This window comes from Mustela erminea, chromosome 1 (assembly GCF_009829155.1).
Source record: "Mustela erminea isolate mMusErm1 chromosome 1, mMusErm1.Pri, whole genome shotgun sequence".
Taxonomy (NCBI): Eukaryota; Metazoa; Chordata; class Mammalia; order Carnivora; family Mustelidae; genus Mustela; species Mustela erminea.
The window spans coordinates 205,633,566-205,659,060 of NC_045614.1; the positions used below are offsets into that span (position 1 = coordinate 205,633,566).

The window sequence follows — 25,495 nt, forward strand, 5'->3', positions numbered from 1 at the left end:
AGAGCTATATTTTTGGCCAGTTACTCTGGTAGGGCGTTGGGGTTAAGAAGGGTGGAGAAGATCATGTATTTTTTAAATAATGTAAACTAGAGGTCTTCAAATATATTTACTTATTTATATTTTATCACATATATTTGATAATTAATTTTATGTGTCAACTTGAGTGGGCCATGGGGTGCCCAGGGAAACATGATTTGGAATGTGCCAGTGAGGGCATTTCCAGACGAGATGAACATTTGAATCTGTACATTGAGTTAAGTAGTTGTCCTTCCTATCATCAAATCCACTGAGGGCCTGGATAGAACAAAAGGGGGAGGACAGAGAAATTAATTCCTTTCCCTTCTTGCCTGATTGCTTGAGCTGGGACTTTGGGTTTTACCTATCCTAGGTGTTCCTGGTTCTTAGGCATTCAGATCTGAACTGGAATCCAAACCATGGGCTCATGTGGTTCTCAACACTATGAATTCAGACTAAATTAGACCATACGCATTCCTAGATCTTCAGCTTGCAAACAAAAGATAGTGAGATTTCTCAACCTTCATAATTAGGTGAGTCAATTTCTTGTAATCTCTTTATATTCCTTATAACAAAAACCTTCATACATATCTTTCTCATACACCCTCCCTCCCCACAAAAATAACTTTGCACAGTATTTTTAAATGTTCATAATGTGTTTAAATACTTGAAAAGTATAATTTCTAGAGTACTCAAAATATTAGTGTTTTAAAATAATTATTTCAATCTATTTAGAGTGTGGAGTAGAATGTAACACCAGGGTGATTCAACAACTGTTTAAAAATGTAGAAAGTTGTAAATAGTTCTTCATCTTTCCATCTATTCATCATCTTTATCTTTCATCTTTCTCCACATAATTTTACTTTAAAATAATTCATTTTTATAGTTTGGAAATGTTTAATGGATAAACTTCTCCTATTTTCTGCAACAAACACACATACAGTACATACACGTACATATCACATATTTATAGCACATACTAATTTAGTTAATATAATTATTATTAATATATTTTTAATAATTTGTATATTCATATATTTAATAAATAGAATATTTATAATTATATATAACTCATCTATTTAGTTAATATAACAGTCATAATAGCAACAGTCCTTCCTGTAGTACTTATTATATACCATTTGCTATTCCTGGTGCCCTCCAGTTTTACCCTTGGTTAACTTAATCTTCACAAACTACCGCTATGAGGTAGCTCGGAAATCTTGTTCAGGTAAACAAGGAGCGGTAATCTTGTTCATATAAACAAGGAGTGGCAATGGAGAGACTCTCATTGAAGTCAAGTCATTCAATCCTTTGAACATCTTCAGCATCACATGGCAAAATCAAACAATGAGCCATTATCAAAGGGTAGAGTAGTCCCCCTTTATCCATGAGGGACACGTCCAAAACCCTCCATGGATGCCTGAAACTTGAGATAGTACCAAACTCTACACACATGGCTTTTTCCTAGATATACATCCTGTGATAAAGGGTAATTTATAAATGAGACACTATAAGAGATGAACAATAACTAATAAGAATAATTCTAACGTATACTGGAATGAAATTTACATGAATGTGGCATTTCTCTCAAAATATCTTACTGTACTGTACTCACTCTTCTTCTGATGATGTTGTGAGGTGATGAAATGCCTACTACTTGATGAGATGAAGTGAGGTGAGTGATGTAGCTTTGTGACCTAGCATTAAGCTAATAATGACCCTCTGATAACAAGCCAGAAAAAGGATCATCTGCTTCTGGACCTCGGTTGGCGGTAGGTAACTGGATCAGTGGGAAGTGAAACCATGGGTGGAGGGGGAGTACTGTACTACTAGCTAGTTCACTCCCCTCTAATGTTTTGGTAGCAAAATACTTAAAAGTGTCTGATCTGGGACAGGATTTACCTCATCTCAGGACCTTGATTAGCAAAACTCGGGAGTCCTTACTGCCTTGGGCACTGCAGAGAGATGAGAGGATGGGTGGGTGGGAGATTGACCTTTCCTTTGTGAATGCAGAGAAGGTCCATTCACCACCCAGACACTTGGAAGGCTACCTTCTCAGGCAAACGGATTTTAGGAAAGATTACTGGGGAAGCTAAAGACCTAGAAACCAGCTGCTTAAATATCTTGTCTTGTTTCTCTTGGAAAGCCTTTCTGCACTATGAAGGCCACAAATAATCCTCAGACTGCTCGTCAACTCCAATCCCTTCCATGGCCACTTGGGCAGGGCTTTCTTGCAGGGAATGTTCAACAGTCCTCTAAAATAATTTTTTGTTGTTGTTTTTATTATCCTTAAAAAACTTCTTATCCTTTTCAAGGGTTGCTTTTCACAATTTAGGAGACTGAGTCCTCGAGGTATGAAATGGCTATCTTGGGGTCATGGTTTGAAAATAGAGACTAGATTTTGTTGTATTGACGAGATCTCTTAATGATGTTCCGTGCTTGGCAGGTTCATCTATGTTTTCTTGGGGTTCTGATCCATTTTATTTGTCCCTCTTAAAAAGCAAAGAAATATTTTAAAATGATGAAGACGGGCACCTGGGTGGCTCAGTTGGTTCAATGTCTGCCTTTGACTCAGGTCATGATTTCTGGATTCTGGGATCGAGCACCGCATTGGTCTGCCTGCTTAGTGGGGAGTCTATTTCTCCCTCTTTCTTTCCCTCTGCCCCTCCCCACTGCTTATTCTCTTTCTCTCTAATAAATAAATAAGTAAATCTTTAAAAAATAAAATGGTGCAGACTGTGAGTAAAAAGTGGGTAATGGTAGGGGGCAACACTGAAGACTGTGACAAAAAAAGTCTTTCCTAATTTTATCCTTGGAATTCTAGAATCATTTTAAAGTCATATGGAGGGGAAAAAAAGTTATTTAAATTTAAGCAGGCTATAGGCCTCCTAAAAGACACATATTTCTTGAAGATACACAAGCCATTTTGATATATTAATTTTCTGCCAGAAGTTTTCAGTGCTTGCTGGTTGAGTGATCTGTTGGGACATGACCATTTTATTAAACTGTCATATTTTCATTTATCCAACAGTTACTTTTTTAGTGCAAAATCTCATTTTACATGTTTCCACAGGTAGAATGGTAGAAAATTGATTTCTATTGTTTCATTTGACAAATTCTTGGATCCTCATATATTTTCTTGCCTTTGCCCATCACCAGGAAATGGACTGTTATCACTTTGCAAGCCTTTGCTGTGGGAAGGAAACAGAGTCCTTTTGAAAGCTCTGGGTGATGTTGGTGAATATTTAATCATGGGGGTGGTACAATGGCCTCATTTACAACTATAAGCCAAAATTAATTTCATGGTATTCTGTCAAAGAAGGAATCTTACTATATGCCCTCAAATAAAAATAAATGATTTTTTAAAACCCTGACAAGGAGTTTACCCAATTCTGAAAAATCTTTGAATGCAAGTTTCCCTTAAATGAAAATAGAATCACTCATGCAAACATGATTGAGTTTAATTTATTTCAGTTGTTAAAAAGGAATTTAAAAAAGGAGTTTCTGTCTTCTGATGCTTCTATATTCACACTGAATATCTTTAGCAGAGAGTCCCATGTTTTTATTAGAAGTGCATTAAATGCAAAATTAAGTAGGAAGACAGAGGAAAAACAGGAACCTGACAGACACATTTAGAAGGATGTTAAATACTTGGAGGTACAGTGTGTAGATTCTCCAAGCATAACATTGTTCCCTGGGACTGGAACAATACTACATACTGGTGAGTCTGCAACACAGGTTTAATACCAGTTTCCTAGAGGAGAGCCCTGCTCTGCCTGAAAACACGGAACTTTCATTGTGACAGAATCATAAGCCCTACTGCTTGGTTCCATAAACAAATGGAATGCAAGACATTTTTGGATGAATTTCCGTAGCAAAATTTCACTTTTGGCCATGTGATATTTTCAAATTTTCAATATAAGGACATTTATCAATTTTTGAAATTGTACCTGGATTATTTATTTATTTACTTATTTATTTTATAGGTACCAGGATTTATTTTTTTTTCAGGTTATAATGAAATTCATTCATGCTTTCTTTCGGTATTGTTGATTTTCATTTTTTACATATAGTTATCAAATATCCATTCAGAGTCAACTTTTATGTGTGGAGCGAATCCAAGTTTACATTTTCCAAATAGCTATGTAGTTTTCAAGACACTATTAAAATGTACATTTCCTCATTGTTTGGAGAATTTCGCATTTCTTGCTTCTAATCCTATGTACTTTAGTCTTTTTCTGGGTATTCTATTCTGTTTCACAGGTATATCTGTCTAGTCATGTTCTAGTACCACCAGCTATACTTATAGAGGTTTTACTGTAATCTTTAATAGTGGGGTGGGCTACATACATCCCACCCAGCTGCTCTTCTTTGATAAGGTGTTTTTAGTTGTTTCTGCATATTTCTGTAGGAGGACTTAGGGATAAAGTATTTTAATTTCTGTAGCTAACTGTCAAAAGAATATATGCATATGTATATGCACAGAAAGAAAAAGATAAAGCAAATGCAGCAAAATGTTGTCAAGTGGTGTATCTTGATGAAGGATATTTAGATTTTCTTTATAGGATTATTGCAAGCTTTTTGGTGGTCTAAAATTTTTCAAAATAAAATGGGAGAAAAATCAAAAAATAAGTTGTAGGAAAACCAAAGCGGTTTCCCATTAACCTTTGGGAGAGAGTGGAAGGCATGGGTAAAGGACCCAGGTTTCTCAGTGTGTATTTTGAAATGTTTTATTTTGAAGAAATCTAGATATATTAGTGATTCAAAATAAAAAAAATAAATAAAATCTAAGTTAACATAATTCCCTCTAATATGAGAGCTGTGAAGTGGATTTCAAACTTCATGAGTGTTTTGCACTGGGAAATTTAACAGTATCATTAAATTCTTAAGAATGTTTCAGCCAAGGATGCTCTTCCTGGTGGTCTGGCTTGCCCTGGTACTCGACAGTACTGCTTGAAAGGAGCCAGGAGCAGAATGGCATCCCACTTCCAAAGGAGAAATTCCCAGGAACTCTGGTTCTTTTGACCGAGACATGGCAATTCTAACTTTTCTTCCTACTTTCCTTCTTCTTTCTCTCTCTCTGTATGTTTCTGAATGTTTCTGTATTTATTAAAGGTCATAGGCAAGGACTATGGGTTGGAGCTTAATGGTGCATATGCACACACGTCTGCCTACTTCTGACATCACTATTCCTTTCTCTCTCTGTCTGGCCTTTCAGGAGGGAGTGCCAGAGACGAGAGAGGACAATGGATCCTGCCCAGACTAGCTCCCCTGCCCTCCCCTGCCTTCAGGGCTTTCTTTCTCTCTGGAATCCCATTCTCATACTTCCTATCCCTCATCTGGCTACCACTGTCCTTAATCGAAGCCTCAGTGTGCACTTCACTTGTTCTGAAATGTTTGTTTCTACTTTTCGACATGGTGTTAATTTCTTCCCACATGCTCCTGTAATCCTTTGAATAATCTGAACACAGGCAGTTCCCACTGTGCTGTGATGACCTAATGATAACTGAGGACTCACTCTATGCTCCAGGGTCAAGGTGCTATTTGATTTACACATCAGTCTCATGAGGTAGGAGATGTTCTGATCACCATTTTAAAAAAGAGGGAAGTAGGCTTAGAAAAATTTCATCACTTGCTATAACAGACCCCAAGATGGCTGGCAACGACCCTCACCTCCTGGTATTGACGGTTTTGTGTAATTCACTCCTCTTGAGTACGGACTGGACACAATAAGTTATATGGAAAAAGTGGTGAGATGTTACTTTCATGATTTGGTTATAAAAGATTGTGATTAGATCTTGCTAGTAGAGTCTCTTTATTGCCTTTTTTGGACAGTACTCTTTGATGAAGCCAGAGTGTGTGTTGGAGAGGCCCTGATGGCAAGGAACAGAGGGTGGCTTCCAGTCACCAGCAACTGAGGTCCTCAGGCCAACAGCCCTTAAAGAATGGAATCCTATCAACAAATGCGTGAAGGAGCTTGGGAGCAGATTCTTGCAGAGCTGGAATTACAGATGAGGTCACAGTCCTGGATGTGACTGGAATCTTGTGAAAGACCCTGAGCCAAGAGACCCAGTGATTCCTGACTCACAGAAACCATAAGATAATAAATTTTTGCAGTCTTAAGCTGCTAATTTTGGGAAGATAATAGATAACTACAGACTTTTATCAATAGACAACTGATTACACTTAAGTTCCACAGGTAGAAATGGTGAGTTCAGGGTTAAAACCTGGGGGTTCTTACTCTCTAACAAATCCTTACGTTATACTTCCTGGTTATTTACCAACTCTTTCTTCTTTTAAACACTTCCTGACTTTTATTGCTAACATTTAGTCCTTAGTCTGGTATTTTGCGTGTCCTCAATAATTATGGGATGAAAAATGAAACTTTGTATGGTGAATAGCCTGTTGAAGCAAAATTTTTTCATCTTTACTTTTCTAAAAATTTGGATAAAGAGAAAAGATGCACATAACAAGGAGTTTTGGAACTATGATGCACTTCTGCATACTCATTTTAACATCAGCAATATCAATTTTAAGATCTATCTACCCCCAGAATATGGATCAGGGAGCACATGTGGGCCTTAATTTGAGGTTAAATCCTCTATTAAATGTTTTTCAAGCATACTCTGTATTTCCACCTCTGTGCCAAGCCCTTGGGATACAAAGTTGGATAGAACAGTGTAAGGGGCAAGACCAAATGCAAATAGTGACATTTTGGTATGACCTGATAAGTGATTTAATCAAGGCTTGAACAAATAACTGTGCAATAGAGTATAAACCAATAATCAAGAGGGGTGACCTTCCATTGATGGTGTCTCTCCCTCTCTCTCTCATTTTCTCTTTTTTTTACTGTTTTTGCTCTCTATCTACACACACACACACAAACACACTTATAGATAGGGTTTTTGCTAATCCAGAAAATCATAAATGTTCATTCAGAAGAGTGAGAATTTTACCCAGTGATTTTAATTATAAAGTGATTATGAGAAAAAGTTCAAGTGAGACAAACTACTTGGCTGATCTGAAGTAGGACACTATTGATTTTAGTGAATCATTGAGGAACAGAGGTTAGAGACTTGACATTAGAGAAGATGACACACAAATTAAAACTAGGGAATTACCAACTGAGGAGGAGCAACTGGAGAAGCAATGTAAAGTGTCGTTCTTTTGATGTTCAAAGTGATTTCTGGTGGTTTTCACACACACGCACACACACACATAGACACACATACATGTGCACGCCCACACACACACACACACACACACACACACACACACAAATCCTTTCTTCTACATCAAGATACTGCCAAAAAAAATAATTAAAGATAAAAAAGTATCATTTGCATTCATCCATTTTTTACACCCTGTTTAGGTAGAAAACCAGATTTTCATAGGTTTACTTACAGTGAATTTGCATTGTTGCACCCTCAACAAACTATTTTATAATGACTCTTCTTGTCAGCCTAGTGGGATACCATAAGGTATCACCTACCGACTTAGAAATAAAAGAAATAAAGTTGCTCTTTGAAAGTTAAATTATAAACCAAACAGATAACAAATAAAAGTAGAGAATCACAGTTCCTTTATAGACAAAAGAGTTCCCAGTGTGGCAAGACTTGACTTTCCCCTCCCTGTATGTCTTAGTACTATGGAAGACTATATTCTCAAGAGATGGCTGTACAGCCATGGGAAGATAAAGGAATAGAAGTCCAGGAAGATAAAGGAATAGAAAGTCCAGGAAGCAATGTTGGCCGTGCTATTTCAGCACAGCCCTAGCCAATGAGCAAAGCTCTCTCTTTGAATTGGATGTATCCAGCTCCTATACACTGTATTAACCACTCCAGTTCTTGCTGTGTTCTTTTTTTATGTTCAGCAAGGAAATTTCCAATTGCCATCTGAATTCCTGGTATGGGTCAATGTTAGCGAGTTAGACCCTGAGAAGAAGGGAAGGAAGAAATGTAGGGGCATCTGGGTGGCTCAGTGGGTTAAAGCCACTGACCCTGGGTCAGGATCCCAGGGTTTTGGGATGGAGCTGGCAGCAGACTCTCTGCTCAGCAGGGAGGGAGCCTGCTTCCCCGCCCCCTCTCTCTGTCAAACAAATAAAATCTTCAAAAAAAGAAATGTAGTGTTAGTTAATTGGGTAAAGAGTTGGAAAGTATGAACTGTGATTGTAGACAGTTTCAATAGCTCTCAGAGGAAATATTCCTTGACTTTTTGCTAATCTTTTTAACTCCGCATGCTGGACTCTTTGCCATTAGAATGTAAGCATGCTTAATCTTCTCTCAAAAAGCAAAATGAAATAGACAGACAGCCCCACTTTCCCAACAATACCTCCTCCCCGAATTCCAAATAGTATTGTGGAAGCAGGCTATATGTTTATTAGTTGTATCCATTTACTTTTTTGTTTCTTTAACCTGTTGTTTCTTGCTTGCATGGAGAAAAGTCTTGTTTGAATAGTTGAGTTATACTATGCAGATCAAGGGAAGGGTCATTTGTCTAAGCTTGTTCAAATTTAAATTTTAGAGAGTTGAAAGCCACAGTCCTTGGTGAACTATCAGAGGAGGGAGAGTCTCATGGACAGGTTCACACCACTGGGTCCTGCCACTCTTTTTCCTCAGAATAGCCCCCCTTCTCAGCATCTTTGCCAATCTGCACCCTCCCTTTCAGATTTTAACATTTGGAAACTTTCTGCAACTTAAGAAAACATAAGATCCAGTATTCCCAAACTATAGGAATAACCCAAATGGATGATTCCTTTCATATCCATAAATTTGGTCAGTGACACAATGACGTCGGCAACTTTGCAAATTTTACATGTAATGATTTAAGGACCCAAACTCTGCTAGGCTGAGAGGTATCAGCACTTGTAAGCAATACCGAAAGAATCCATGTGGTATAAAATCCAAATTTCAAAAATTGAGTAAGGTCACATGTTGTGAGCTTCCAAAGAAACATGCGGACATAGGAACGCGAAGTGCTGAAGCTACCAACAGAAGTGATTACTCCTTCCTTTGCTGTAAACATGAAAGTGAGAGACAGCAAAGAGCAGTCAACAAGTCAACACTCTTTTCATATTTCTTGTGGCAGCTACCTGGAATGGGCAGGGAAGAAAAATGCAGATAAGGAAGTTAAAACCAGTCTCCGGGGGGCCAAGGACAGCTTTCTGATCCTAATTTGATCTGGAGTTGGGAATGCAGGGGTGTTCTGTAACAGTTTCTTCTGCATGGTGGAGAGCTGCGATTTTTCTGCAACAGTGTCTCCCTGGAAGCTACACAAAGTCCTCTTTGATTGCCTGTGATCAAAGCCAGGCAGGCACGTCTGCGATATCTTAGCTTCAGAAAGCCAGGAAAATCAGAATGTTGAGAGTATATTAACAATTCCGAAGCACATTTTGAAGGTGAGTGGTACTTGTGAGAAAACTTCATCATTACTAAAGATGATTTGTTTCTGCCCTTCATGCTGTATACCTAGGGAAAAAAGTTAGCCTTAACGTTCCCATTAGTAAATTGCTTGTCATGGTGAATATTGAACAATATGGTCAGTTGTTCTACTCAAAATTTATGCAGATGATCATACAGAGCTGGAGAGGAGTCAGTGATTGAAATCTCTCAGATGTTCAGATATCTTAGCATGAATTAGTATGTAGCATCTGACCAAAAAGAGTTTGTATTTTTTAAAAAAAGCAGCAAGCTAAATAAATAAATACATAAATGATACATGTGGAAAGGAAACATATTTTAAAGTCAGAAAACCTGCTTATACATTACAACTGTGCAATTTATTATTTGTGTAAACTTCATTAAATTATTCAAATTCCCTGAGTCTCAATTCCCTATGTGTGTAATAAAGCCTTATCTTGTAATAAAGTTAAAAAGGGGATCTATTTATAAAAAGTATAAATTTTTAGTTACTATATAAAGCCTGTGCTTGAATTGTGATGTCTTTATCACTTTTACTATTAATCTACATTTATTTTTGCTTTTCATGGATATCAATAGTAGAGGTAGTAGAAGGATATTGGTAGGAGTGGTTGTGGTGGTTGGAATTACCAAATTATTTTTTAATGATGACATTTCATTAATAGTGAGGAATCAGGTAGAGGAATTGACTGGGGAGAAGATAGAGACTTTCTGGTACAATTAAAATATGTATGGCCATTCTTAGTGTAAGGGATAAACTAATCATCTGGAGTATTTTTTGGTTCCTTTCTCCCTCCCTCTATCTACCGTTTTTCCTTCCTTCCTCCCTTCCCTCTCTCCTTCCTCCCTTCTCTACGTTCCTCTTAAAACTCTTTGCCATCGACAAGCTCCAACCTTTGGTGCACTCTAAAGAAAAGGTAAGCCAACCACAGGGTGACAGCATCATTCTGGAGCACAAGCTCCACATCAACAGTGACCTCAGGAGGCAACAGCTGGGAATGAAGGAAGTAGCTTTTTTTTTTTTTTTTAAGATTTTATTTTATTTTATTATTTTTTTAATTTTTTATTTTTTATAAACATATATTTTTATCCCCAGGGGTACAGGTCTGTGAATCACCAGGTTTACACACTTCACAGCACTCACCAAAGCACATACCCTCCCCAATGTCCAATGGAATACTATGCAGCCATCAAAAGAAAGGAAGTAGCTATTTTATCGGGACTTAGGAAGAACTGAGGCTCACGTTGGGGGAACCAATAGGAGTGTATAGACAAAATGGGCCGCCAAGCTTGTCCTAAGCTATTGCTTGCTGAGACAAATTTTTTCCTAAGCATCAGACCCTGGGCAATATGGTTCCAACTTTGCTTGATTTTCTGACCAGAGTCCCCAGTGAGAGAACAGAAGAATGAGAGAAGCAAAAATTGGAGTCTCCTGGAGAGTCAAGGTCTTATAGATTCTCCGAAGGAAAAGGAATACTGTGTCATTGAAACAGATTCAAAATAAGATCAGTTTGGTAAGAAAGCTTCCTCTTACTACCCCACTCTAAACTTAGCCTTTTGCCCATCCCCAGCCTTTATCCCACGTCTCTTTCATTCAGTAATCCGAAGCAAGAAGGTAAAACAGGACCTGTCTTCCAGCTCACCTCTGTCAACTTGCCTTTAGAGGCCACCTCGCCCCTCAAGGCTGCTCTTGACGCTAAAGGTTTATCAGAACTTTATCTCTGTCAGCTGGAATAGGGAATAAGCATTTGTTATTAGTGATGATCCTGGGTCTCCAGAGAACTTTCAGCTCTGTGCCCCAGATGACTTATTCCTTCCAGCCACAAGAAGTTCTGCTAATGCCTCAGTTTAACCTACCCTGTCAATCCGTGTTGTCCAAGAAGGTTTTTACTACAATGAGAAGGAATCTCTGGGTATCACCTGCTGGGTACTATGCCTCCTAATTTTTACATAGGTGGCACATAATCTGACCAGTTAATGTAGTGACCTTTAATGAGCATATGCCTTATGATTGTTTTCATTACATTCCAAGTTTTCACTGAAAGAACCAGCTACATCTCTATTTTCTGGTAACATGCTTACAGAATTGATGAAAAACATTTTATTTGCTTTCAAACATGGCTGGCATAGGTTGTCTTGGTTATAGAAAATTGGAATTAAAATGGTAAGTCCTTATAGAATTGTCAAGAAATACTAACCACTATAACTAAGGTTCTTTTGAGAAATCTATCGTGACTCCAGGGTCTCTTAGAGTTCAAGAAGATAATGATTTTTCTCAGTCATAGCATCTTGTTACATGGACTTTGTTCCAACCCAAATTCAGTTCTATTAGCATATTTCTTTCTATTCAAACACCAATTCTCAGTAATTTTTAAAACCCCCTTTCTGGCTTTGTTTTCGGAAAGAATTTTCTTAACTTTCTTCCCATGCATTGATGTCATAATTGGATTTCAGTTACCAAAGATCCTGGTCCAGAAATGTTCAGTTCTTCCCTAAGAAATTTTAGATAATCTCATTGTAGTAGTATGTTTCTTGTAGGGAGAGTTGGTTTTATAATCCTCTTGATCTCTTTTGACTTCTAATTTTCAGTAAATTGTGATCTAGTAACTTCCATGAGATGGGATTGGGGCTACAGAAGGTTGTTACTTTGCTTGCATTAGCATATGTCTGAACACTTGACCTGGAATCATATCCTTTCCATTAGCTTTTCCTATTTGGTCATTCCCCTTCCCATGCCATCTTAATTCTTTATAAGAATAAAGAGTTTTATTTTGTTGATGTAGATAATCAGGAAATTGTACTTAACTCTTTGGTTATACACTGTGAGCACAAAGAACATGTGAACATTTATTAAAAAGAAAGTTTCTTCTTTGTCTTCAAGAAGCTTACCATTTCTTGAAGGAGATCAAATACCTACAAAAAAGAGCTTAAAAGTGTTATACAAAGCAAACTCAAAAAAAGGGTTCATGTGTCTAATGCATCTATTGTTGAACGGTAATGGAAAAGAAATTTTTTAAAGATTGGAGAAGGTGGGAGCAGAGGACTCTGCAGGATGGCCAGGCAAGTTCAGATTTGATATGAGAGTCAGCTCTAGTTCCTATTTGGAGAGCTTGAAATATAGTGTACAGAAAGTACTGTGTTCTTGTTAGAGGGTAACACGCCAGAGGCAAGAGCTCTCTCTGTGGTGTGTGTGTGTGTGTGTGTGTTTTATGCATTTGCAAGCTATTTTCTTTCATTCATTCTTATTGGAAAAAAATATTGCCCCAGAGTGTGAGCTAATAACACTTTCATAATATAAATTGTCTAGTGCAATGTAAGAAATGTATATTTGTTTCTCCATTAATAATAAAATACATTTTGATTAAAACAAACAAACAAATTCTTCATCTGCATTACACAAATAGGTAAGAGGTAATTAATGGGAAGACATTTTTCCTCCTAGGAAAATCAATTGTATTCTTGGCTAGCTCAGCTCCCTGTCAAAAAGACATCTTAACTCTCCATGCACAAAATGTCTTAGAGGCAAACAGCATGCTCTTGACATGAAAACTACGCTGGTATCAACATTGGTCCCTCCATGGACAGTGGGCCAGCTTAGCGAAGCCCTCTGGTATAGAGGAAATTTTCATTACTGTCAATTACCATAACTTTGTCCCTACAAAACCACAGAGTATTTTACCAAGTCCCAAACAGCTTCAGGGCAAGAAAGCGAAGTGGGAATAAAAAATAGAAAACAAATCACTCACTCTGTTCTAGAATATAAAAACATATGTTGACAGGCTGTTTCTTAAACAAGTACCTTTGAAAGTAATTCCTTTATTTTACTAAACAGAATAAAATCTTTAATTTTGTATACAGATATAGCGAAGTTTTTAAGTGAATGGTATGAAGAATTAGGGCAAAATTCTGTGTAGCTCAGAAGAGATAAGGTGTACCTGATTGGTTAATTAGATAATCTCTTCACTTGTGCTCAGATACATATATAGTATCCTATGTATGTTAAGCAAAATCCACCTGGATTTGGACATCTAAAAATCTAAATGAACCAAAAAGAGGGGTTCCAATCCTTCTTCTCAAGGAGGAAAAACCCTTCAAAGTCAAGCACACTTTGCAAGGTAAGCTGACTTATTCCCACAACTGTAGGACACAGACAAATCTTAGGTGTTCAGAACCTGGCCTTGATATGGTGACATCTCTATGTGCAAATTTGTCTACATAGTAAAATATTCTGAATACACCATGTCTCCTGCAGAGTAAGATGCCAACCAGTTATACAGAGAGATTAAAGCTCTTAGAAATGGACTTTGTTCACAGGGGGTTACTCCATATTAATCAATTGAAACAGAGAAGTGGATAGTACAGAAAAATGGAAAAGTCCAAGCTAACTGATGTGTGGTTTTGTAATATACCTACACAGAGATGATCAGGAATCAGCATCACACTCACTGGAAGACTGAGTTCCTATCTAGGAGACACAATTGTTGAAGAAGAAGCTCAACTTCTTACAGAAAATGTACATAAAATAAAACTTAGAACGAAGCAAGCAAGGTTTCAGATCTTGGTTCCTACTATTTGGTCTAGTTACAGAATCTCAGATCATAGAATCACAGGTTTTTCCATTTCTGAAATGGGAATAATTCCAATGCTGTGAGGTTTCTCTAAGTAAATACAAAAGCACATGTCTGACACAGTGTAGTGTGATCGTTTTATATGTCAACTTGGCTACATTGTAGGACTCAGTTATTCAATTAAATACTAATTTAGGTGTGCTGTGAAGGTATTTTGTAGACATGTAGACATCTACAATCATTGATTTAAGTAAAGGAGATTATATTCTATAACCTGGGTGGCGCCCGACGCAATCAGTTGAAATGATTTAAGAGACAACCGAGGTTTCCCTTAAGAAGCAGAAATTCTGCCTATGCAGTGCCAGTTCCTGCCTGAGAGTTTCCCTCCCAACTTCCTCTCTCTCTCCTCTATCATCTATATTAATTATGTTTCTTCCTTTGAACCCTGACTGATACAAGTAGGAACCCCCAAATGTTACTTCCTATAATTAAAGTATGAGGATATGTATTTGAATACATAAATTCTGTATTTCAGTCACACTATAGTGGTTGGTAAAAATAGATGTTTTCTGCTCATTTTAATTTTAGATCACCTTACTTTTTAAGTTAGAGGAGAAAGGAACTGTTCCTTAAAGTTCTCTCCAAGACTTTTTCTGCTAGTGCATTGTTAGTATGGATTCACCTGTTTAAGGGATAACTGTCATACAGCAGCCCAGCTTTAAGGGGATCAGTAGCAAGAAAGTTTGATTTTCCTGATTGAGAAGAGGAAAGGAGGATTCGAGTAACAAGAATGTCAGCATCCATGCCAACATGGAAGACTATTTAACATGCGCCAGGCATGATTCTTAACAGTTGGCTAACAGACATTCACTTATAGGAGATAAGTACCCCCTATCATTCTCGTGTTCTAGTTGGAGGGTAGGGTTTGGAAGCACAGAGTTTAATTATTTGTCCTGGAATGTGGAGGAACCACAGAGGTCATGGCAAGAACACTGCTCTATAGAGCAACGAGGCTGAGAGTAGAAGCTTCACTTGTGACTCCTCCCTATGTGGAAAGATGGAAGATTGGCAGGCTGCCTGGGCAGAAAAGCACAAGACTATAAAGTGTGGAGTGTCCACAGATGGCTTCTGTGTGGAAGGAGAACTAGAGGAGAGAAAGCAAAGGAAGAGGGTGAGCCAAAGGGGAGGAATGCTGAGAACAGGATGACTCAGTCGGTTAAGGTCTGACTCTTGATTTCAGCTCAGGTCATGATCTCAAGGTTGTGAGATCAAGCCCTCTGTCAGGGTCTGTGCACAGTGAGGAGTCTGCTTGAAGATTTTCTCCCTCTTCTCCTCCTTTGACTCACTCTCTCTGTCTCTCAAATAAATAATGAATCTTAAAAAAAAGAAAAAAGTAGTATATATTCAAAATCCCTGCCATGAATTGAGTAGAAAGGTCAGGATAGCACTTTACCAAGAGCTGGCCTAGAGGAGAAGTGCAAAACAAATCTTCACCGTCTGTTTGATTGAGGCTATGGTTATTTATGGCCGTCTGATCTATAAAAACCTCTCAAAGATTTCAGAGACATTTTTGAGTGCTTTAAGTAGAAGTCTCACAAAACGTTTAAGGAGAATCTGATTATGGAGATGAGATATTTGAAATAAATGAAAAGATTTGATCATATTTGCATTCTTCAGTTGGCCACTTGACATCCAACCCGGTGACTCAAATATACACCATCCGGGGACAGTTCTCAGATCAAGAGACGATTCTCAGTCCAAGTCTCACCGAGAAAATAGTTTTGACTGGTAAATTTCTGCAGAGAAGGAATAACTGAAAAGTCAGGGTAGAAGCTGTCCTTTCATTTCTCAGGTTAACTATTTCAGTAAACCGCATTAACTCTTACAATACAGTGCTAATATTAGGGTGGTGAAACCTAGGATGAAAGTGTATCAGTCAACCAAACTGCCCTACTTCTGTGAATAAAATGTTTGTTTATCTAAATATGTCAATTTGATGAAAATAATTTCTTAAATATAGAAAATTTGAAACATAAACAGTCACTACCTCTATGACACTGATTGTTTTTTTTCTAACAGATTCTTGTTTAAAAGATTGTTAGCATGAAAATAGCATTTTTTTTTTCTTGTTAAGTTCTTACTCAAAGGAGTCAATCAACAAAAATGTATCAAGTATCTACCAGGTAATCATTCTTTCAGAGGGTTTAACGTTGACAGGGTTTCTTAACCTTAGTTAGCTCTGGTGACATTTAGGCTGGCTAGTTCTTTGTTGAGGGGGTAGTCCTGGGTTTTTGGATACTTAGCAGCATTCCTGATCTCTACCCATTAATGTCAATACCACCCTTCCATGAGTTGTCACTATTAAAAATGTCTCCAGACATCACCGTATATATCTCTAAGGTGGAAAAAAGCAAAAACAACAACAATAACAATAAAAACAAAAAACACGCAATTGAGAATCATGGCTTTAAATTCATGAACTAGATAGTACATCACAGTGTAGGCTGTGACAAACATTTCCAGATCTTAGTGGTTTGAGACCGTAAAAATTTACTTATTTTTTCTCTTGTCAGAGTACTGTAGGGTCATTATGTTGGGAAAAAAGGGGACATGTTCCAGGTTAGGGACTTCCAGCTTCCAGTTGCTTTGACCACATTCCCCTTGGCCAGAATTTAATCCAGAGGCCCTACCTAAGTGCCACAAAGGCTGGGGAACATTAGTCTAGTTTCACGCCAAAGCAGGAAAGGAAAAAGTTGGGTGAATAAAAGGCAGTCTCTGCCAGATAGATTATAATGAAATAGAACCAAATCATGACAGACAGATCAACATGATGGCTTTGGAAAAGGATCCTCACAAACATCATTAGAATGGTTTACTTCCAATCAAGGAAGCCAATATTTGCTTATATGGTACTCAAACATCACACAAAAATATGAATAGGCTACCCCAAAGGCAGAGCCTCTGCTACGGTCATTAGCAGGGATTTAGGGGGACACTGGAGACTCTTCTAGTCCAGGGTTCTCTTTGGATCTTTCAAGCCCATCTCAGATCTAACAGGGTTATAACAAAAGTGGTGCCTCTGATCTGCTATCACTGGGTTCACATAAAACTCAGGGAAACACCAGGAAAGAAGAACAAAATAAACATATGGTTCTAATTTAGGGAAGTCAGCTAGAATGGTTGTTTCACACCAGCACTGGGAAGGTAGTGAATGAGGCCAGATTCAGATTCTGATTTCAGAAGCAACTTTCCATGAGACCTTCAGATATCTTTTTAAGTTAAAAACAGTGTGCGCGCCGTGTGTGTGTGTGTGTGTGTGTGTGTGTGTGTCTGTGTCTGTGTAAAAGGATAATGCTATGTTTTCAAGATTATTAAGATTAGTTGAACAAATGCATGTAAAACATCTAGCCAATATAGTACCTGGCACATCAGTTTTTTCAGTTTGCTTCTTGCTTCCCTGGAATCATGCATTATACTACCCACAGCTGACCCACAGACACACAGGTATGATCAACATGAGGAGGGAGCAGAGGGAAACCAGAATCAGGAATCAGAGCAAAGGAAGTGAAAAGAAACAGACTTAGGGGACTTCAACAAGTTGAGAGTTATAGAGTATCTAGCTTAGTTGTAAGTACGATGCATTCTTCTTCTTCTTCTTTTTTTTTTTTTTTTTTTAGAGAGGGAGTGTGTGCACACATGTTCATGCAAGAGTGAGGGTGTTGGGGGGAGGGGCAGAGAGATGGAGAGACTCTTAAGCAGGTTCCATACCTAGCACAAAGCCACATGCAGGACTTTATCTCAGGACTGAGAGTCAGACACTTAACCAATGGAGCCACCCAGGTGCCCCAAGAAGGATACATTCTTAAAGTCCGAGAAAGAATAATCTCATTAGCGTTATCTGGATTGTCTTTGGTTCATTCACTATGTGGTGCTTTCTAGTCCCTCTTTTGTATATCCCTATCCGCCCTCCCCCGCAGAAGGCAAGCAGTAACAAGATGCTAAGATTGGTTTGCCCTGGACGATGTTAACAAGCATATTTTCTCTGTAGAATTTTTTAGTTCTGAATAGCCCCAAAGCAAAAGTTTTTGCAATTGTTCAAGTCTTTTCATAATTATGGTAACAAAGAGTGCTACCATTTATTGAGCATCTACAGTAACATTTATTATGTGTTTATTGAGATTCTTGTGACTCTGCATGAGACAGATTTGTCTGTTTAGAGGTATGGAGTCTGGGACCTCAAGAGATTGATTGGTCCAAGGCCAGGTTCCTGTGATTTGAATCCAAGTTTTCTGATGTCAAACCTTCCTTTCTTTCTCCCTAATGGGTTTCCTGCCTATTCTATGGCACGGACAGTATTACCTAAGGTCTGGTGTTGCTCAAGTGCATCTTCTTTCCACCCCCACCATGTTCATGTCCCTGGTCTGGTTGTCAGATTATGCGCCCTGAAAGCCCTCACTGCTGGAGCAAGGTGGCAGGTGAGTATATTATAAGGTGGCCGTTCTTTGAAAAGCTTAATGCAACTTAGACATGCTCCCTAAAGTTTAAGACATGAGATCATCAGGCCTTTAAGTAAGACACAGTGGGTATTTTCAGCAACTTAAATACAAGTGAACTTGGGGGATAGAGAGGAGTTATTTGGAGTCTGACAGTGTCTTGGAACTTTCCCATTTCAGCATTAATGGTGGCACATAATCAAATTAGCCTTTAGGAGCAATCATTACTCCATGGGGTGGCACCATGGTGTACTGAGGTGCTTCAGAGATTTTAATTCTCCCTAACAGCTTCCCACAATAAAATAGTTACTGAATTTGAAAGTCATTGGGAGTAATTCCAGTAGGCCTTGTTTATGCACCATCTTGCAGAGGCTTCTCAAAAACTAGTGGCTACAGATTGAGTCATTCTCTGCATTTAAAGTTGTGGATATGAGCACAGATAGAAAACTGTACATCTGTCAGTGAGTCACACTTCATACAACCTCAAGATTCAAATTTCTTTTGAAAGGGATTTTCGTAATTCGGATAGAGAAGCATCCCAGATTTCAAGTGATTATGTTTGGAAATTGCAAAGGAGGAGACTCCACAATTTCATGGACTTACTGTTTTAATTTAGCAACATTCACCCTTCCCCTATAGCTTCCGTAAGATATTTGGTGATAAGGACAATGCCATGTCTTGGGGGACTCTACGGCCCCTTGAGTAAGGTGATGAGCAATTCCACAGTGAGCCCTGAGATCTGCTCAGCTTGTCAAAAAATTGCCCTTTCTCCATAAGCTCTTTGTCAGGCTGATCCATTTCCTTTGGACCCAAAACCCCTTGCTGACCACACTCATTTGGCCCTTTTTACTAGCTTCTTATCCATTATGTTTGCACTTAATTCATGCTCTGATGTGGACTTCCAACCCAGAACCTATGATCTCAGACCTGCAAGAACTTTCAGCATTTTTTGCCATCCCAACCTCCCCCAGTGAAGCTGGCTTCCAGAAAGATGAAAGTAGATGTAGCGAAATACTGTTCATCTCTTCCAGGTATTAAAACAAGACCTGACGTTTAGCCTTGTTAAAGATTTAATTAATATGTTGAGAAAACATATCAAATATGATTGTATTGCATAACTTTCAGTTGAAAAAACAATGCTGAAATCAAAAAACAAAACAAAATTATATAATGACGTAAATATTCATTTCCCAAGAGGATTCACTGTGTGGCACCTTCAATTAAGCCTTTCATGTGGGATTCCATTCATGTCTTTACAGTTAGAAAGACTTTTCAAAGAGTGTCATTTACATGAAATAAAGTAAAACTATGCAGTTCAACATTTGGCCACATGGAGATTTTTGAAATATGAAGATTTTTTTTTTTTTTTCTGTTGTTCTGAGGTTTCTCCAGGTAATGGTCTGTCCTAGTCAAGAGGACATGGTTTCTCCAGTTAAACAGATATTCTGTTTTGGAAAATGATAGATCTAAATTAATCTAAATCTAAATCTTCATATCTTTCCAAGAGGCCATCATCATTGTGTGGTTTTTTTTTGTTTTTTTTTTTCCCCCCCTGGGTGGCTCAGTGGATTAAAGGAGGCCATCAACATTGTAAGGTGTCCCTGCGCATAACATTCTAGGATTACCTGAAAGGCTAATTTAAAAGAAAAAGTCAGACATGTACTAAAGTTAATTTTAAAAACCTTTCCTTCCATTTTTCAATTTTGAATTTATCATAAAGGAAACAATGGGTCCACTGTTTCATTCTGCAAATTGCCAGGAATTACTTTTGAAGGTAAGTAGGTCACTTAGGGGTTATCCATCCTGGTTTCAATAATCATTAAAGCCGGTTAAGTAATAATTGTTATTCTAATTCTACTAGAAATCCCACTATGCTGGGAAAAAAGAAGAATGACTTTTTAGGGATATATATATATATATATATATATATATGTATGTATATATATATATTTTTTTTCTTTAATTATGTAAGAGGTAGGAAGACAATAAGTAAATCTGCTTTTACTTACTATCAACCACTCCCATCTGTCTGTGTAAAAATCTGAGAGTACCGGTGCGAGGAAGACAGGACCACCTGCATTCACATTTGGAGCCTCACAAACTCACTTGTAGACTGCATAGTCTTCCTTTCCTCACAGAACCAGCCAGCCTGTTGGGCCCCAAGAGGCTAAGATGGCGCCGGGTGGCCTTCTCTTCCGGATCGGGAACCCACATGGCCGACCACAAAGGTGCCAAAGTGGCGGTTTCGGTTTCCCATCAGTTTCGTTTCCCGCGAGTCTCCACCCCCTGCAGGGCGTGTCTCTTCCAACTCCTGCCGACACGGCACATCCCCATTGGCCCCCACTTTGCTGACCTCACTTCCCTTCCCTCACCCCATATAAGCCGCTGCCCTGCTCAATAAAGCGAGATCCTGCTTCAACAGACCTCCAGAGCCCGGTGTCTTCTGTGGGTGCATTCCGGGTTCGCGACACTCGCCATCCCGCTCAGCCCCAAGGAGAGGCCTCCGGCTGGCCCGGGCGCCTCCTCCCCTCGGCGGGGAGCCCAACACCAGCCCCTATTTTCCTTCTATCACTTGATTTCATGTCAAGATGGATAAAACCCTGCCAACATATTCAGTGTCCTATCTGACGTGTGAATACTTGATGTGTCATGCGGATAGCTGAGATGATCTGAACTTCTAAGATTCTGATTAACAAGGAAAACATAAGGCCCAAGTCTTCTTGCATGTCCCTTAGGTTTCTATCTGCTACGGGGCTTGAATTGCATCTGAACATAAAGCCTTCAGGGTATTTAGCTCTGTCTAGGAATGGTCAATTTATTTGCAGGGGTCCAGGGCGGGTGTGGGTTTTGTATTAGAACTTACTCATGGCTTGTCTTTGTATTTTTGTCATGTCTTTTGTCTTGTCCTAGAAGTGTCAGAACCAGCAGGATAAATTGAGTGTGATGGTGAACATTCTGGTACTGCTGAAAAGGGTAATCTTTACATAACTGGGATTCCAAAACCCCAAACCAAGGAAAGATAAGGAGACCAGAACAGGGGCCATACTGAGCTCAAGCCTCCCATGACAGTGAAAACATGGCCTTAGAATCAATGTCTGCTGTGAATACAGTTGAATACATAAAACTTATATTTTTATAACTAAGGAATGCACAATTTGATTTAAATTTAATTTCTGGCAGTTGCTAGTTTTCAGTTTGGAATAGTCCCTCACTGAGGAAGCTGCCAATTTGGAGACGGATGTTCCAGACCTTACGTATTTCCTGAATTCTTTGAAGGTGCCAAAGAGAGTGTTGGTTAAATGAATACACGAGTTAGTGTTCCAAGAAAGACACCAATTACTTTCAAATTCTTCTGCTCTCTTAAGCAGATGTGTGCCCATTCAAGAGCACACCTGGGAGGGAGAAAGAAAGGAGAGAAATGTGGAGCAGCCAGAGGCTCGGCCAGAAATGCTTGAGAGAACCGTGGAGGGTACCTGGGAACTGGGACCAAGAGATATACTGGCTTCCTATCTTTCCGCAGATTGGCAGAATAAGGATGAAAATGCTGTCTAAGATTAAGTACTACTTTCTAGCTTAAAGTGATCAGAGAGCATATTATGTTTCCAGTGGAGTTCAGAAGGCTTTATTTCCTCCTTTTCCTGACCAGTATCGCAGGAGCCCAGGGACTCGGTAGGCGAGTATCATATTAATTTCATGCAGCTGCGGGGCCTCTCTCCAGGCAGTTAATTAATATTAGTTAACAGTGTTAGTTACCCACAGCCGTAAAGAAAATAATTTTCCTCTTGCAAAGTCATCTAGTATTTTGTATCAGCACAGACCGTCCTATTTCCCCTGAATGTCATTCAAAGGGAACACCACCAAAAAGAGGTAATTAACTTTTATAGAAATGACTTCTACATCCAAAATTTGATGCCCACATTTCCTAAGAGACATCAATATTGAAACCACCAGCCCAAACAAGGCTGATAGCTTATTTCCTCATCAGCAAGTGACCTTATCATAAGGGTCTTATGGTTATGGATTTCTGGATTTCCTACCCAGTAGCTCAAACCAGGAAAATACCTGCCTTCACGGAAGGCGTCGAGTATTATGCCTCCATCAGAAAGGATGAATAACCAACTTTTGTAGCAACATCGACGGGACTGGAAGAGATTATGCTGAGTGAAATAAGTCAAGCAGAGAGAGTCAATTATCATATGGTTTCACTTATTTGTGGAGCATAACAAATAGCATGGAGGACATGGGGACTTAGAGTGGAGAAGGGAGTTGGGGGAAATTGGAAGGGGAGGTGAACCATGAGAGACTATGGACTCTGAAAAACAATCTGAGGGTTTTGAAGGGACGGGGGGTGGGAGGTTGGGGTACCAGGTGGTGGGTATTATAGAGGGCACGGATTGCATGGAGCACGGGGTGTGGTGCAAAAATAATGAATACTGTTATGCTGGAAATAAAAAAAAATAAATAAATTAAATATTTAAAAAAAAAAAAAAAAAAAAATTAAAGACAGTATAAACTCACTTTTTGATAGTTTGGCCACAAAAATTAAACGCATTCTAGACTTACATAAATTTCATTGCATTCACCTTCAATAGAATTTTAATAAGAGATATTAAAATTATAGATTCAGAAAATCTAAGAATTTCAGTCTTTAGATCCCAGACTATTTATAAAATGTGTTCCAAGCTCTTTGAAACGTTTTATACTTGATTCCTGGCTTTAAGATAGAAAGCTAATAGGTTGAAATAAAACATTATTTTCAAATGGGGAAAGTAGTACTGAAATATATTTCTTTTAGAAGACAGTGACCTCCGCACTTGTGTTTCCCTTCTGAAGACCCAAAGGCACACGCTCTCAGAAGAGAGGAATATGCTGAAGTAGTGCCAAGAAGTCAAGACCTTTATTTATTTTTAAGTTATTTTAAGTTATTTGAGCACCTTACATGTACTAGAGCTGTAGCATTTTCCCTTCTACCTTTATTTTATAATAAAGTCTAACATATATCTTTCTTGGCTTGCTTTTGGGAGTAGGTATTACGCTTTCAGGTACCAGGGAAATCTCACTTATCCATTGTGCAATTCTCTTCCAATCTTTCTTTTCTTATTTTTGGCCACAGATTTATTTAAGCTTTCATAGTTCTTAGGTTTTCTATTATTCAACTTTAAATTCTATGAAATTCCTCTCTTTCCAGCCCTAAATTGGCTATTTAAGATCACTTTTCCCAGTTGTCACTGAAAGGCCCTTCAGGAGAAAAAAAAAAAAAAAAGATGCTCTCTGGTTATGTCCTGGACCACCATCTGCCTGGGGACAGGAAATTATTCCTTGAATGGGAACTAAGGCAGAGAGGGACTGCAGGGTAAGAATCTTGCTGGCGAATAGAGCAAATTGGGATTACTTGTGGTGTTGTGATTTAATAAGAAATAGATATATATTTGGCTTTCTTCCCTAGTTCCTAGCACAGACCTCCTGAATCCCTTACAATTTATCCAGTGGTAGAGGTCCTAGGGCTATTTTTGTTGCATTTGGTCTCAGTCCTGGTTCTGGTTACAAGACTTTCTCAGTGAATCTCTGTAGTGATAGGAATGCCTTTTTGTATGCTAATGAAATGAGTGGTGCCCCGGGTCTCTTAGATAGCTTCAGGACCATGGCCAGAAAAACCAGCTTTAGGATTAGAGGGTTAGAAATTTCAGCCCCACCCTGAAACCTGGGAGGACAGGGATGAAGATTGATAGTCATGCCTAGGTAATGGAACTTTCATTAAAACCCCTAAATAAAGTGATGGTGAGAGCTTCTGGGTTGATGAACACATCGGGATGCTGGGAAGATGGTGCACCTGAGAAGGTCCTGGAAGCTTGTGGACCTTTCCACAAATCTGGTCCTAGGGAGGCATCTGCATGGCTCAGTCGTTAGGCATCTGCCTTCAGCTCAGGTCATGATCCCAGGGCCCTGGGATGGAGCCCCACATCAGACTCCCTGCTCAGAGGGGAGCCTGCTTCTCCCTCTCCCTCTGCTGCTCCCCCTGCTTGTGCTCCCTTAAAAAAAAAAAAAAAAAAAAAGAAAAGCAAAGAAAAAAAAGAGGCTGGTCCTATGTATTTCTTCCATTTGGTTGTTGGTGAGGTGTATCTTTCATAATAAACTGGTAATAGTAAGTAAAGCACTTTCTTCAGTTCTATAAGCTATTCTAGCAAATTATCGAACCTGTGAGGAGGTTGTGCAAACGTCCCATTTATAGCCAATAGGTCAGAGGTAAGAGGCTCTGATCAGTGATAGTTACCTCAAGTGGGGGCAGTCTTGTGGGACTGAGCCCTTAACCTGGAGGACCTGTGCGAACTCTGGGTAGTTCGTGTCAGCAGAGAATTGGAGACCCAGTTGGTATTCAGAGAGTTGGAGAATAGATGGGTGGAACTTTGCCCCCCCCACCCCGCCCCCACCCCGGCAGATTCGGTGTCAGAGGTGTTGTGAGTAAAAACCACTGCGCTTGTATACATGTGGGAGCCAGGAGCAAGAGCTTAGCTACCCCTCAATATTCCTTTGCCGCTGTTCTTGTCAGCTCTAAATATTGTCTGAAAATATGGTTCTTCAGGGAACTCTATATGCTCATGGTGTATCATATACCCAGACACAGGCCTTAAAACCCTTCCAAGAGGGATATTATTGACATAAAATGATGATTCTCAATTGGGGTGATTTTGTCCCCTGGGGGATATTTTATAGTGTCTGGAGGTGTTATGGGTTGGTTGAGTTCTTCTGGTAACCCGTGGGTAGGAGCCAGGGACGCTGCTCCACATCCTCCAATGCACATACAATCTCCATGACCATGGGGATGATCCTGTCCCAAACAGTCTGACACTGAGAAGTCATGACACAGAGCTTGGACTTCATCTCTTAAAACCAGAAATTGCACAAGATCTGGTTGAGAGGCATGCAAAGAAAGCTGTTACAAACACTAAGGTTTAGATTTTAATTTACTGACAAGGTCAAAACTAGCAGTTCATCAAGCCCT

At 39.0% G+C, this 25,495-nt stretch overlaps 1 protein-coding gene and 1 long non-coding RNA gene across 5 annotated transcripts in view; one reads left to right on the plus strand and one right to left on the minus strand.

The window, feature by feature from the left end:
- GRIK1 (glutamate ionotropic receptor kainate type subunit 1) overlaps positions 1 to 25,495 on the minus strand; it is a 390,887-nt gene that overhangs the window by 188,318 nt on the left and 177,074 nt on the right. The gene's annotated exons all lie outside the window — the stretch shown is intronic.
- Positions 1,758 to 11,416, plus strand: LOC116596345. The gene is made up of 4 exons (XR_004288112.1): positions 1,758 to 1,787; positions 5,851 to 6,223; positions 10,817 to 10,948; positions 11,033 to 11,416. It is a non-coding gene; the product is annotated as an uncharacterized LOC116596345 (long non-coding RNA).